Below are 13,247 nucleotides of genomic sequence, written 5' to 3'. Positions count from 1 at the left end.
ACTGGCAAGAGAAAAATTGCCTTGAGGTTTGTAGTTTATATAGCTGATTAGAAAATGGAGTTGCAAAAAAAAAAAAAAAATGCAGTTGCTTCTGTCAATTAACTACATTAACCAGGTCTGGGGGGAAAAAACAAACTGAAATGGAATTTTACTCTATCACTGTTCAAGGGTGTGGCTTTGAGTTTGTTCTAACCTGTGTGAAAGAATCTGAAGAATAAGGTGGTGGGGGCGGGGCATAGTGTAGAGCCAGAGTCACTCACTTGGCTGAGAATCTGACTCTTGGTTTCAGCTCAGGTCATGATCTCCAGGTCGTAGGATCCAGCCTTGCATCAGGCTTTGCATTGGGCATGGAGCCTGCTTAAGATTCTTTCTTCCCCCATGTCTGTCCCTCCTCTTGCTCTCAAGCTCTCTCCCTCTCTCTCTCTAATGAATTAATAAAATCTAAAAAACAAAGCAAAACAAAAGAGATAACAAGTATTGGCAAATGTGGAGAAAAAGGAACCCCCGTGCACTGTTGGTGGGAATGCAAACTAGTGTAGCCACTATGGAAAACAGTATGGAGATTCCTCAAAAATATTAAAAATGGAATTACCATATGACCCCACAATTCCACTCATGGGAATTTACCCAAAGAATATGAAAACACTAATTCAAAAAGATACGTGTATCTCTATGTTTATTGCAGCATTACAATAGCCAAGATATGGAAGCAATTCAAGTGCCCATTGATAGATGAATGGATAAAGGTGATGTATATACATACAATGGAATACTACTCAGTCATAGAAAAGAACAAAATCTTTCTGTTTGCAATCATGGGTTGATCTAGAGTATACAATGCTAAGTGAAATGAGTCATCAGAGAAAGATAAATACCATATGATTTCACTCATAGGTGGAATTTAAGAAAAAATAAGATAAAGGAACAATGAAAAAAAGAGAGAGAGAGAAAAAAAACCAGACTCAAATATAGAGAACAAACTGGTGGTTGCTGGGGGGAGGTGAGTGAAGGAACGGGTGAGATAGTGAAAGGGATTAAGATTACATTTAAAGTGATGAGCACTGAGCAATGTATAGAATTGCTGCACCATCATATTGGGCACCTGAAACTAAGATAACACTCTTTGTTAATTATACTTGAAAAAAATTAATATGGTAAAATATGGCTTTGCAAAGTAGGCTAGAATACAGAATTTTAAAATATTCACCTTTTTTTAAGATACTCTTCATACTTCCCTTAAGCACTCATGTGGCCTATCTCTGGAAGGACTAGTCATAAGAAGTTACAGTCGGCAAAAACAAAAACCAGAGAGAATCATGGAAGAGATCAGTTGTTGAGGCAATATTAATCCACTGTCACTGAAAGCATTGGACACGTGATGATATATTTGCACCTCGACTCTACCATTAATCGCCACACTGTCATCTTGGGCAAAAACACTAAAAAGGCAAAGTATGGCTTTGCTTTCTTACGCTCACCCAGGATCTCATTGTTTTTGCTACAAAATTACCACTTTTTCTCCATCCTAATATTAATAACTACCATTTTTGGTTGCTTCACCAGGCTTTGGACACTGTGCTAGTCAATGTGTGTACGTGACATAACAATAGCGTATGAATACATTTCCCTCACTTGTCAGTGAGGCAACTGAGACATCTTCAACATCAAATAATTCTCTCAAGTGCATAAAGCTAGTCAAGAGGTAGAGACAAGATTCAAATCAGATCTTTCTGACTGTAATGTACAGTTCTGACGATTCCACAACATTGCCATCTGCACTGGACGTGTCTCTTGCACCCTGTAAGGTGGCTCGATGGAAGCAAGTATTAGTTTAAACTAATGCTAAGGCATAAAGAATTCTAACCCCTCCCGCTACCCCAATACCTTTTATCCTTTCATTTTGAAAAATGGACTTGCTTATTCAAATGTACCTCTAATCGGATTGATGTCATGTAAGGTGACAGAAGGAAATGAAACATTTTAGATGAATTGAGGAAGTATTTGGAAAGAGGAGCAAGAGTTACTCAGTTGCCATTTGGATCATCCCACGGAGTTGGTCGTGTAATCTCGTCTAGCTGATGCTTTCTAATATCACACACCCACACAAGTCAACATGGCTCACCATCTTCTCTCAAGAGGGTTTAGCAAAATTTCAACTTAAAAGAAAACACTGAAGAAAACCAGTGAGGTTTATTAATAGCACACATGAATTTAGAAGTCCCTAATACCAAGACAAGCTTTCCCCTTGTCTTCATTGATAATTTATTTACTAAGAAATTTCAGTTTATCCTTCAGTTTTTACCTACATCTTACGTGAACTATTTCTCCATATACTTACCCATCTTCATTTACTCATAGAGTTCATCTCTTTTGTGTTCCCAAAGTATTTACTATCTTTCTCTATTATGACAGTTTTTACACATTATATTTATTTTTTTTAATGTATCAAGCTTTTTTCATTGTAACAATCTTCTAGAGTTACACTGACTTATAGATTTTTAATGAGAGCACTTAACAGTGTTTGGCACTGATTAACTGCTGAATAAGTATACTTACAGTTTCTATATCTGTATTTCCTGTACGGAAAATGCCAGCCACAGGGGCAATTGTAACCTAACATACACATGCAAAACTCATTCCTCTAATTCATTTCTTTCTCTGTTTTCTTTGCCTCACTCTTCTTTCTCTTGCAAGTCGTGCTTTCCCTTTTGCCTTTTTGCTTTTTGGTTCTCCTTCTCTGCTCTCTCTGACTCTACCTGCCTTTCATCACCGTCTCTGATTAGCTTCATTCTGGAACGAATTCCTCTTTGTGTCGGGGAAGATGGCCTCTTGTATCAGGTTCAAATTTTCCAAGTTTAATAATCTTAGCAGAAAGAGAACTTACTTTCCATAGCATTAAAAATATTATCATCCGGGGGACGCCTGGGTGGCTCAGTTGGTTAAGCAGCTGCCTTCGGCTCAGGTCATGATCCTGGCGTCCTGGGATTGAGTCCCACATCGGGCTCCTTGCTTGGCGGGGAGCCTGCTTCTCCCTCTGCCTCTGCCTGCCATTCTGTCTGCCTGTGCTCGCTCACTCTCCTCTCTCTCTGACAAATAAATAAAATCTTAAAAAAAAAAAAATTATCATCCGGGACACCTGGGTGGCTCAGTGGGTTAAGCCTCTGCCTTTGGCTCAGGTCATGATCTCAGGGTCCTGGGATCGAGTCCCGCATCGGGCTCTCTGCTCAGCGGAGAACCTGCTTCCTCCTCTATCTCTCTCTCTGCCTGCCTCTCTGCCTACTTGTGATCTCTCTCTGTGAAATAAATAAATAAAATCTTAAAAAAATATTATCATCCTGTCTTGATAATAAGTAAGTAAGGAGGGTAAGTCAGGAAGATACATCTGTATTAGAACCTGATCATATCTTTCATGCTGTATTACTTGAGTTTTTATTGGGATAATGCTATGTGACAAACAACCTCCAAGATCTCAGCTCAGTTTCAGAAGAATCTTTCTGGTTGTTCCAAACTCGGTGCCAGTAGCTCTCAGGCTGCATGCTTCCTCTTCAATGTACTCGGTGTGTCCTATTCCCTCAACCTTTGGTTTAACGTCTCAGGCTTCATTCTAGTTGCACTCAATTAGGTTATGCTCCTGTCTCTCTGAACTAATCACGGACCAAGCTAATGCTAATTAGTTTAGGCCTGAGCCACATGTGCTACTCATCGAGCTACTTCTCTGAAACACATCGGCTGCTTAGCAGGGTGATGTGTGGTTATGGGAAACACAAGCTGGGTGCTAGAACCAAAAGAAGGTGGTAAAAGACTGCCAGAATCAACAAAAACACCCAACACAGAATCTGATGCTTGCATTTAAGTTCAAGTTTGTGGTTAAGCTTATTCTGATCTTAGGAAGAAGGTTTGGGCAACAGCCTTGATGTGAACTGGCTATTAGTAGATGCTGCCTCCAAGATGGAAATGAGAAAATTTGCAGAATAAAGAAGGAAAGATGAAGAAGAGGTACTTTGTAACAGTGATATTTTTCTTCCACCACCTGATCAAGTGATAAAGAGCAGCTACTTAAATTTAAACTTTTTCTTTCCCTGGAAAGAATATAAGACATTCCGAATTAGAAACATCTGCTGGTACATTAGGCATTGTTCTAGTTCTGGGGGGGGGGGGGTAGTAAAATGTTCGTCTTGACAGTGGAGGAAGAGTTACGCAGGAAAATTTTTTTCTTGATCAAAAAAATCAAAATATATATGTAAGAAATAGAGAAAAAACACATGTTAAATAATACAGGAATTCTGAAAAAAAATCTAGTACATCTGAAACTTCTGGTGCACAAAAAATACTTAAGGATGGTTAACAAACAATTTTAGTGATGCTGACAGGATTATTGTTACTTCCAGGTCACACTGTTGAGTGTCTCAGACTCTGTGTTTATTCAAAGGACTGATACGATACATCAATGAAGGATTTCCTATATAGAATTCACTGTGCTTGGGCGCCTGGGTGGCTCAGTTGGTTAAGTGCCTGCCTTCAGCTCAGGTCATGATTTCAGGGTCCTGGGATAGAACCCTGTGTTGGGCTCCGTGTTCGGCGGGGAGTCTGCTTCTCCCTCTCCCTTTGCCCCTCTCCCCCACCTGTGTGCGCACACACACGATCTCTCTCTCTCTCTCTCAAATAAATAAATAAATACATCACTGTGTTCATAAAGTTCCTACCTTAACCTTTAAAAATACTTGTCTGTAAGGTGTTTTTTTAAGAATATTTTATTTATTTGACAGAAAGAGAGATCACAAGTAGGCAGAGAGGCAGGCAGAGAGAGAGGAGGAAGCAGGATCCCTGCTGAGCAGAGAGCCCGATGTGGGGCTCGATCCCAGGACCCTGAGATCATGACCTGAGCTGAAGGCAGAGGCTTAACCCACTGAGCCACCCAGGCGCCCTGTAAGGTGGTTTTGAACTGCCCTTCATAGGACATGATTTTGGCTGCTCTTCATAACTCTACTTGAAGCCATTCCTCTAAGGACGGCCCACAACTGTTTGCTTATTTATATTCTAGAGATGAAAAACAATATGTGAGATGTGATTGAAATAGTCCTGAGTACATGGAAAGTGCTCAGTAAACTGCAGGACCCAGTTATCTTTCTTATTACTGCTCTTCTTTTGCCCCATATAATTTGAATCACTTTTCTGTAAGAGCAAATTCTGTGTGCAAGTTGCTGGTGTAAGGATTTGGTGGCAGGAAAGTCCACCGACACCTTTGTCTGATCTCAAAGGATGAATAAAGGAGGCAGCTGGTTTCTAACATCTTTGCTTTGACAGCTCTCAGAGCCACCAGAGTCTCATATGCAGTTGGGGATATTGGTAGGTCCTGGAGAAAGAACGCTTGAACATCCTCAGAATGCCGATGTTTTTTTCAGGCAATAGTATCCATGTGTCTCAAAGTGAAAATTAAATCCAAACTCCCTTCATCATCAAACACTTGCTGTTCCTCTTTGAAAACTTGGTGAATCTGGTGCTCATGAAAACACGGGTTAGTGAAGATCAGTGTGAAAGGCTAAATAACACATGTCTTCTTCCTCCTCTTTGGTGCTTTTCATGGTCCCAGTACTTCTCCAAGAGAAGAAAAGCAATGAAACAAAGAAGATATAGAAATGATGCTACAAAGGATCACCCCCCAGTTAATAATAGAATAAATGCTAGTTTAATGCAATACAGCTTGTACGGATAATTAAATACTGATCAGCAAACGATCATTTAGAAGTTTGCAATGACTACATTTGTATGCTGTGATTTATTTGAGTAAGAATTTTATGGTGTGTTTTTATTGCATTACTTACAAAGAGCAGAGGCTATGACACAAAATAAATAGTGGTCTTCATTTTGAGGTTTTTATTTTAAAATATCTGTAGAGAATTTCTTAAAGATTAGGCTCAAAATACAAAATGGACACTGGAAAGAGTAGTCATGGATATTTTAATACTTATTTATATTTACAGAAATGCAGATCAGAATGAGATTTTATTTTTAATGTTTCAGGCTAGACCAGGTGAAATAGCAATGGATGTGGAAACAAATAGTCAGATATTTTGAAGGGAGTGCCATCAAGATCTGTGGTTGAATTGGATCTGGCATGGGAAAGAAAAAAGAAGAGTCAAGGGTAACTCAGCTATTTTCACTCTGAGAACCTGGAACGAAGACTCAAATAGGAAAGCCATGAACCAAGTAGGGATGAGTTCGGAGTCAGAGAAGAGGAGTTCCTTTGGGAGCATGACAAGTATGAAGTTTGATTCTATTCTCATAAGCAGTATATTTTCCCACAGGCTCATTTTGATTAAATCTGTTAATTTCCAAGGTATAATATTCCTCAACTCAAACCCAAGGAAGAGATTTTGCTTTTCATAATTTGGGTTTTTACAAGTTCCTATAGTGAAACAAATTTTTTGAGATTATCGACTTTGAAAAACAAAATTGTAAACATAAACACAATGTGCCATAACAATTAATTATTGCTATCATGATGTGTTGAGCATTGTGCTAACTGCCTTAAAATGTTAACATTTCTCCTATTTTCAGATAAGTAAAAATGAGGATTTAAAAGGGCCTGGGGACATAGTTAACATAGCAAGTGAGACCATTTTGACTCTAAAGGCCATGCTTAAAGGCATTAAAATATATCTTTTGTGTTCATTTTTTAAAAAAAATGCTGATACTGATTTTCATGAATATATTCTAAACATTTCTTTTTTTAATTTAATTTTTAAAAAGATTTTATTTGACAGACAGAGATCGCAAGTAGGCAGAGAGGCAGGCAGAGAGAGAGGAGAAAGTAGGCTCCCCCCTGAGCAGAGAGCCCGACATAGGGCTCAATCCCAGGACTCTGGGATCATGACCTGAGCCGAAGGGAGAGGCTTTAACCCACTGAGCCACCCAAGCACCCTATATTCTAAACATTCTAACATTTTCTTTATCTTTTACCTTTTATAAAGATATTTTTATTTGGTTTCATACTAAATGGAAGCAAATATTCAAATTAATTAATCATAAACTATATGTAGCATGATTTATTATACCTGGTTCCAATTAAAGAATTGATATGGCATTAGAGTAATCATACTCAATTGTTATCAGATTCAGTAGTCATAAAAACAAATGCTTATGATATTGTTGAGTGAGCTGAAAAATATGTCAACGATACACACTACATAACTTTATTTTTGAAAATCAGGAATTGGGCCAGCAACACTTTTTTAAAAGTTGAAAGTGTGTATCATTCTGAAAGATGAGCTTAACAAATTATAGTTTTTGTAAATATAATTTTCAAGATGGTAAAGATAGTGAACAGGTACTGGATCTAAATATTTAAATATTAATGTGGGAACATTAGTCTAAGAGGAAACTTCTTAGTGATGAGGAGTAATTTCTCAAATGAAGAGAAGGAGGTTAATCAATTACTGATTAGTCTTGAAGAAAATCCAATCACTGGATTTTCTACAAAAAAAAAAAAAAAATCAGGCTCCTCTGGGCTGCACACAAAATAAGACCAGAAGAGGAATCTAGTGGTGCCAAAAGCAAATCTGGATTAATCATTAGTGGCTGGTCCTTTGACAAGTGTGGTTTCCTGCCTGGGATGTCATACTTCTGTATTGAGTTTTGACTGCTTCATGGCCAGAGACCATCATCCCTTCATCATAGCATCCTATGGAAGGTCCCATGATATCCCACTTCTTTAGCATCTTCTTCAGACAAAATTATGATAAGAGGAGCATCACTGGTGGCACTGAAGGTGAAATGAAGTGATACAAGGACAGACTGGTGCTTATGCGGAAGGAAAGTCTCAATGTCTTGCCCTAGTGATAGCAGAAGTTATAAACTGACCCTGTAAATAGAATCTCTGCTGTAGAAAGTCTTTAGATTTTTAAAATACAAGCAATAGGGGCACCTGGGTGGCTTGGATGGTTGGGCATCTGCCTTCGGGTCAGGTCACAATCTCCAGGTCTGGGATTGAGCCCGTCAGGCTCCCAACTCAGCAGGGATCCTGCTTCTCTCTCTGCCTCTCCTCTTGGTTGTGTTCTCTTTTTAACTCTCTCTCTCTCTCAAATGAATAAATAAAATCTTTTAAAGAAACACAAGCAATAAGAGTTGCCTTTTTTCCTTTCCCCAGAGTATCTCTAATAGCCAGTAGCCAATCCACAGAAATACGGAGAGCTACCTCAAAGAGAGAATACAGAAGAGCTAGGACAGTTACCAATATTCAGTGTGGCCAGATGAATGAGCAGAGGCTGACAGGAGGGACTTTTATCTTCACCTTCAAGTCATATACTGTCTCTGTGCCTATGTGGCAGAATTGGCATAACCAGCAAGGCATCCCAGCCCTTTGAGTGTTTCATCCTTGTTACCACGTCTTTCATGAAAAAAAGCCTGAATTAAAATCCACTATTGCATTCTCCCCTTGGTAGCCCTTCCCATTCTGACTGGATTAGCTCAGCCAGAGAAGCTCCAAGGTGAGCCAAGAAAGGATGACTGCCCCCTCCCCATCACACTTCCAACTTGTCGATATGGGGTAAAATTATCCTGTTATACATTTTGAAAGATTATTTGTTGAAAAGTAAAAAAAAAAAAAAGAAAAAAAAAAAGGATTATATTTTCAACTTATTCCTATGTATCCATAATCAGAATTAGAGAAGTCTCTAAATTAGACCGCATTCATTCCCTGGTTCCAGGTAGCATTAATCAAGAAACCTTCCTTTCCTCTTAGGTTCATGAGCCTGACTCACAAAAGACCTGATACGATTATGCACATTTCATGATTTTTTTCAGATGGACTGAATCAATATTGAGATCACATTCTCTCCCCTCTCCCCCAAATTAGTGACATTTGAAGTCAACCATATTCTTTCTTTTCTGTAATCAATGGAACTGCTTCCTTCCTCCATCCATCTCTTGTTGATATTAGCTGATCTCCTGCTATTACTAGGCATTCTGATTCCTGTCTTTGCTAGCTACCAGCTGTTTTAAAACTTCACTTTTTCTTTTCTTCTTCTTCTACTTTTTTTTTTTTTAAACTAAATGTCTTTGCAGAAACACTTTCTCCTTAATGGCAAATTTATTCAAGAAATTTAACATAGATTGAGATTCTGGCAATTGTAGGCTTAAAAAACAAAACAAAACAAAACAAAAACAAATAGTAGGCCTTATTTAAAATCGGATTTAAGGTGAAATAGTGAGGAAAATGAAGAATGTCTCTTAGAAAAAAAAAAGCTTTAGAAATTCTTAATAACCTTAGTCAGTCCTAACTCGTAGGTTAATAAGGTCCTTTTTATAAATTAACATTCTTTTCTTTTGGTGTCTCATTGAATGTTACTGTGCTATACCTTTACTTTATTCATTAAAAAAAAAAATCCTGCTCATTTAATGCACAGAACACTGATTTCCCCCTTGGAGATCTTGGACTCTGGTTTATTTCCTTATTTCCAGTCTTTATAATTTTCTACCTAGATAAATGACTATATTTTCCTATTCTTAATTTAAAAACAGGTCATGAGAAAAAAGCTATGCCAGTGCGACTAATCTTTAGATTGCCAGCGCCAGGAAAGCAACATTCATAATATTGTCCTCACTGGCTTTCCTTTTGGAATTGTGTTGCCAGGGAAAATGATTTACTGCCAGCCTGGACTGAGATTTGGGCTTTGTAGAAAAGATTTATTGGCATCAACTTTGCATAAGGCCGTAATCAGTCCTGAAAAGACATTTGTCACTATAAACCCTTATTTTCAGGTGCCTGACACTTTCCATAAAACTATACTTGAAGTGGAAAAGTCATTTGGGTTTTCAGATCCTTTATTCCAGGATTTCTTGATCATTTAAAACGTCTATCATTTCTTGAACTTTCTGGATACACGAGCACAGTGTTTCTGGGACCTATCCCTACGTCTCCATGAGGCGGGGAGGGGTGGGAACCATAAATGTACATTTCGAACAAGTGCCTGAGGAGCTTCTGCGGCAAGTAGAAAACGAGAAACAGTCTCAGGACGGCAGGTATGGAGTTGCGTGCATAAGCTCTGGCTCTGTTTGTGTAACCTTGACTAGCTGATGTGGCCTCTTGGTCTCACTTGTTTCCTTGTATTTTCCTTAAATATGCTTTAATTGGGCAAGTACACTTTCGGCTTCTAAATCATGAAGTTTAAAGAAAATAAAGTAAGGGAGTACCGACCCTGCAGGAAGTACATATAGGAAGCAGATGATGTATCATAGTTCTCTTCTTTGCGATCCATAATGACAAACACAAACACACAAACAAAATTGCACGTGTACATGCACCCATGCGTGCTCGGCCCTCAGTCGGGGGTGGAGCAGCTCTAGGAAGGGTGAGTCAGTCGATCTTGATCAGAATGAACAACTTGTAGGAAGCAGCAATTAAGGCAAGGCCACAGCCCCGCAAACAGTTGAGGTTAGGGGACATAAAACAAGAGCCAAAGTTTACTGCAAGATGGAAAATCAAAGAGGCCCTGTCTTGAAACACCAGTCTCAAGGATGACTAAGAAGCTGAAAACATTCCTCAAGTACCAATGACAGGCCCTCGGATTTAAACAAAGAGTTTAAAGTGCTTAACGCACTTAAGGTAGCCTGAAATAGCCAACTATTGACTTTACCGTGTTCATTAACTCACCAAGAAACTGTGCACAAATTAATTAGTCCGTCGTTTACTCTTATCTGTGCCACAAATCAAAGGGGTTCAAAAGTCAACCTAAAAGCTCTTGTGCATTTCAATTGATTCCAAATGTAAAGTCATTATAGCATTTGCTTTTTATAAAATAATTTATAGCGATCATCCTCTATAATGTGAATCTGTGAGCTCTCTCTGAGGTTACTTACATGTTAAGCTCTGAAGTTTATATGATTGTTGCATTCTACTTCCTCTTAGAAAAACCTCCCTTTAGTCAGTTTTGGAGAAAATACAGTAAATCATGAAATCAGCCAAAAGAAAGAAACCACCAAGCAGTAGTACCTATTATCATGTAGCTGTTATTTCCAGAATTATCCATTTTGGTGTTAGTTCAAAACATACTGGTTGAATTGTTTATTTTCAAATGAAATATATATTCACAGAAGGGTTTTGCCTTAGTCACTGTTTCATAAATAACCAAAGAATATTTTGTGAGGTGTTACAAGGAAAAATAAAAATCTGGTAAATTTGTGCTTTTAGTATCCAAGTCTGATTTAACGTAATGGATTTATTACTGGCACAGATACAAATACATCTATTAATTCAAAATAAAATTTTACATTGACACAGATATCTAGTCTTCAACAGTGTTTAAATGTTTTAATGCCAGTCTAACATTTATTCTGATTATTTAAAATGGATTATAGATCATTAGAAAAGAAATATTCAAATACTAGAGATGAAAACTTCATGGAATATTTTAAATGATTATTGATTATAAAAACATAAAGCATGAGCTTGTCTCTTCAAGCAATCAATAATCAATTAAACAACTAATATTGATTGGATTGACTATCTTAGATACACCAAGACAGTACAAAAGGACTCTTGCCTGGAGCCCCAGGGAAACCACATTGCTCAGCCACAGTGGGTGTTCATATTGTGCACTGAAGGTGGTGCCACAGGATTAAGCAGGGCACCCCCAGTCTGCAGGGTTGGATGCAGCAGCCCTTCATGCCTCCTGTCCTCAACTAGCTTACAATCCATCGGAGCAAGGGGAGGAAGCAGGCAAAACTGGAGGTAAGATTAATACACATGAAACAATAGTAGCAAGAAAATATATGTAAAAATAAAACGAAAAAGAAGGGAGAAAAAATAAAATGAAGATGGCATATGCCATGGACAGGGGAATGTGGTTTGTTTCTTTTTCCCTCACTGGGTGCTAATGAGCAGATTGTAACATAACTTGGGTAGCTCAGCATGCAGCTGAGCAACCGTTCTGTGTAACAGCGTTGCCTGTGGGCATGGAGAAGCCCGGAGATTAATGACTACAACTGAGGCCCTAGTAAGAATTTTAAAAATGGTCTGAGAAGAAACTATAACCTCTAGTCATTTGATGAGACTGGGTTTTAGTCATAAGGGAAATTTCAGTTTCATTGTTAAATTACTGACTTGATAGGTTACATTTTATTTCTGTATTTTAATCATATTGTGAATTCATAATTCCCTGGTGAAAGCACCTATCTTTTATTTAAAATGTCGCAAGAAAGCTGGGTGGAGGTGGGAGTGGGTTTTGGTTTAGGGAAGGAATTGCATGTGTGGTGTTATGGATATGGAACAAGTTCACAAAGACCAATTCCATGAAAAATATTTCTCGTAAACTTATGACAAAATGCTGTTACACATAAAGCTGAGCATGCAGTTGGAGAGTGGTATGGACAGTTGAATGCTGTAGGTGTTTTATTCATCCTTCAGTCTTTCGCTTAGGAATCACTTCTTCCAGGAAGCCTCCCTGATCTCTCAGGTTAGGTCCCGTGTCCCTCCTGTGGCTTTGCATCCTGGGCACATCTATCAATACACTCATTATTTGGTTGCAATTGCCTGTTTACTATTTCGTCTCACATAACAGAAGAGCAACAAAGATTCATTAAATATTTTGCTTAATAAATCATCTTTCTTAAAAGTAATTATCTTTAAGTAATTATCTCCCTTAATAATACAAACGTGGGCTCCTGGACGGCTCAGTTATGTGTCTGCTTTCAGCTCAGGTCAAGAGCCTGGGGTCCTGGGATGGAGCCGTGACTCTGGGCTCCCTGCTCAGCAGGAAGTCTGCTTCTTTCTCTTCCTCTGCCCAGCAACACCTCCCACCGTCATGCTCCTTCCCTCTCTCAAGTAAATAAATACAATGTTTAAAAATAATAAGAAGAACTGTATAGTGAGATAGGTGTCACTATTAGTTTATTTTACAAATGAGCAAATAGAACTGTAAGGGAGTTAAGAAAATGCCCAAGGTCAAAGAGCTAGAACGTTGCATAGTAAGAATTCAAATCCAAACAGTCTGATGACAAAGCAGGGAAAGTGTGTTTTACACATGCTGTTGGCACAATGTTGGGCACTTAGCATCCAGATACTCATTGTATGAATAACTGATATCAGATGAGAGGGAGACATGCAGATTGGAGCTATACAAGAAAGCTTGCTAGGCAAAGGGTGTGATTTGAGCTAAGCCTTGAAGAATGGGCAAGATTTGGATGAATTTACAGAAAAGTGGAGAGCATTAGGCCTGGAGAACTTGAGCCAGGCAATGAGAATGTGTACA

Source organism: Lutra lutra, chromosome 4 (genome assembly GCF_902655055.1).
Source record: "Lutra lutra chromosome 4, mLutLut1.2, whole genome shotgun sequence".
Taxonomy (NCBI): domain Eukaryota; kingdom Metazoa; phylum Chordata; class Mammalia; order Carnivora; family Mustelidae; genus Lutra; species Lutra lutra.
This window is presented reverse-complemented; position numbering follows the sequence as displayed.